The 3,262-nt window shown below is 47.9% G+C and overlaps 1 protein-coding gene across 1 annotated transcript in view; it reads right to left on the bottom strand.

Moving 5' to 3' along the window:
- LOC105540470 (RNA-binding protein 6-like) overlaps positions 1-3,262 on the bottom strand; it is a gene marked incomplete at its 3' end in the record, with an annotated part of 110,930 nt that overhangs the window by 106,825 nt on the left and 843 nt on the right. The gene's annotated exons all lie outside the window — the stretch shown is intronic.

Here is a 3,262-nt window from a genome sequence, read left to right on the forward strand (position 1 = left end):
ACCAAGGGAGTAAAGGAGTAAGCAGAGATGGGAAAGCAAAGTTTAAGCCTTGAGCACTAAGGCCACACCAGTGCTAACAGTTTTCAGGGAAGAGGAGGAACAGAACTGTGGGTATTTTGGCTAGGTGAGGTGGCTCATGACTGTAATCCCAGCACTTTGGGAGGCCAAGGTGGGTGGATCACCTGAGTTCAGGAGTTCGAGACCAATCTAGCCAATATGGCGAAACCTCATCTCTAATAAAAATGCAAAAATTAGCTGGGCATGGTGGTGGACACTGTAATCCAGCTACTCAGGAGGCTGAGGCAGGAAAATCGCTTGAACCTGGGAGGTGGAGGTTGCAGTGAGCCGAGATCACGCCACTGCACTCTAGCCTGTGCAACAGAGACTGTGTTTCAAAAAAAAAAGAATTACGGGTATTTTGACTTTGCTTCTCAAACTAGGCCTTTATTGATGGGTCTTTCACTTATCAGATAATACTTTATCCTCTTAAGAGGTATACCATATTAAGGAACTAATTATTATTGGTTTAAGCCTAATCTCCTGGGGTAATAATAATTGCTACACTTTATCACACCATGTGCCTGGCATGGTGCTGGCACTTCATCTATGATTTCATTTAATCCTTGTAATAACTGCATGACATTTTCCCCCTTTTTTTTTTTGAGACGGAGTCTCACTCTGTCGCCAGGCTGCAGTACAGTGGCACGATCTCGGCTCACTACAACCTCCGCCTCCCCGGTTCAATCAATTCTCCCACCTGAGCCTCCTGAGTAGCTGGGACAACAGGCATGTGCCACCACACCCAGCTAATTTTTGTATTTTTAGTAGAGACAGGGTATCACCATGTTGGCCAGGATGGTCTCGATCTCTTGACCTTATGACCCACCCGCCTCAGCCTCCCAAAGTGCTGGATTACAGGTATGAGCCACCGTTTTTGTTTGTTTGTTTGTTTGTTTGTTTGTTTTGAGATGGAGTCTTGCTCTTTCACCCAGGCTGAAAGATCTCAGCTCACCGCAACCTCTGCCTCCACCTTCAGGGTTCAAGCAATTTTCCTGCCTCAGCCTCCCTAGTAGCTGAGATTACAGGCTCACACCACCACGCCCAGCTAATTTTTTTGGTAGTTTTAGTAGAGACAGTGTTTCAGCATCTTGGCCAGGCTAGTCCCGAACTCCTGACCTCAGGTGATCCACCTGCCTCAGCTTCCCAAAGTGCTGAGACTACAGGCATGAGCCACCGAGCCCAGCCTCCCCTTTTGTAGTTAAGGAAACCCGAGCCCAGAAAGGTTAAGTAACTTGCCATAGCTGAAAAGTGAAGGCTGAAGAAATGTAACAATTAGATGTGTTCTTCCCCATATTTCCTCTCTTTTCTAGCTTTAGTGAAGATGTTAGAACCTGAGGTGCTACAAGGTTGTAGCTAAAGTGTATCCTTGCTGGGTGTGTCGTCTTAATTACTCAGGAGACTGATGTGGGAGGATGGCTTGTGCGCAGTAGTTCCTGGCCAGCCTGGGCAACATATTGAGACTGTCTCTATATAAAAACAAAAATCCAGGCACAGTGGCTCACACCTGTAATCCCAACACTTTGGGAGGCCAAGGTAGGAGGATTGCTTGAGCCCAGGAGTTCCAGACCAGCCTGGGAAACATAAGGAGATGCCATTTCTACAAAAAATTTAAAACTTGCCCAATGTGGTGGCACACAACTGTGGTCCCAGCCACTCAGGAGGCTAAAGTAGGAGGATCACTTAAGCCCAGGAGGTCAAGGCTGCAGTGAGCCACTGTACTGCAGCCTAGGTGACAGAGTAAGACCCTGACTCAAAAAACAAAGAAGGCTGGGCATGGTGGCTAACGCCTGTAATCCCAGCACTTTGGGAGGCCAAGGCGGGTGGATTGCCTGAGGTCGGGAGTTCGAGACAAGCCTGACCAACATGGAGAAACCCCATCTCTACTAAAAATACAAAAATAGCCAGGCGTGGTGGTGCATGCCTGTAATCCCAGCCACTCGGGAGGCTGAGGCAAGAAAGTCGCTTGAACCCGGGAGGCGGCGGTTGTGGTGAGCTGAGATCGCACCATTGCACTCCAGCCTGGGCAACAAGAGCAAAACTCCGTCTCAAAAAAAAAAAAAAAAAGGTGGATTAAAACAAAGTTTTAAGTAATAACCTAAGATGTTTTAGTAAGTAGCCACCTTGATTTGGTCTATGAGAATGTCTTAGGCACAAGTGTTAGCAAGAAATATATGAGATATATGGCCACTTGCTTAGCTAAGTAGATGTAATACTTCCAGATGATAGTGGTACTATCTCGTGGAACTGATGTGCTTAACAGGAATAGTAAGATTCTGGAAGAAATCCTGAGGTCAACATGGAGACTGTCAAGAACTAGTTAGGTAGAAAACTTTAAATTTGGTCGGGCGTGGTGGCTCACGCCTGTAATCCCAGCACTTTGGGAGGCCAAGGTGGGTGGATGCAGATCACAAGGTCAGGAGATTGAGACCATCCTGGCTAACATGGTGAAACCCCATCTCTACTAAAAATACAAAAATTAGGCCGGGTGCAGTGGCGCACACCTATAATCCCAGCACTTTGGGAGGCTGAGGCGGGCGGATCACTTGAGATCAGGAGTTCGAGATCAGCCTGGCCAACATGGTGAAACCGCGTCTCTACTAAAAATACAAAAATTGGCTGGGTGCAGTGGCTCACACCTAAAATCCCAGCACTTTGGGAGGCCGAGGTGGGTGGATCACAAGGTTGAGAGATCGAGACCATCCTGGCCAACACGGTGAAACCCCTTCTCTACTGAAAATAAAAAAATTAGCTAGGCGTGGTGGTGCATGCCTGTAGTCTCAGCTACTCGGGAGGCTGAGGCAGGAGAATCGCTTGAACCTGGGAGGTGGAGGTTGCAGTGAGCTGAGATAGTACCACTGCACTCCAGACTGGGTGACAGAGCAAGACTTTGTCTCAAAAAAACAAAACAAAAAACTGGCCAGGCACGGTCGCTCATACCTGTAATCCCAGCACTTTGGGAGTCTGAGATGGGTGAATCACGAGGTCAGGAGTTCGAGACCAGTCTGACCAACATAGGGAAACACCATCTCTACTAAAAATACAAAAATTACAAAAATTAGCCAGACGTGGTGGTGCACACCCAGCTACTCTGGAGGCTGAGGCAGAAAATTGCTTGACCCCGGGAGGCGGAGGTTGCAGTGAGCTAAGATCGCACCACTGCACTCCAGCCTGGGCGACAGAGCGAAACTCCGTCTCAAAAAAA

Source organism: Mandrillus leucophaeus, unplaced genomic scaffold, assembly GCF_000951045.1.
Source record: "Mandrillus leucophaeus isolate KB7577 unplaced genomic scaffold, Mleu.le_1.0 Scaffold22, whole genome shotgun sequence".
Classification (NCBI taxonomy): Eukaryota; Metazoa; Chordata; class Mammalia; order Primates; family Cercopithecidae; genus Mandrillus; species Mandrillus leucophaeus.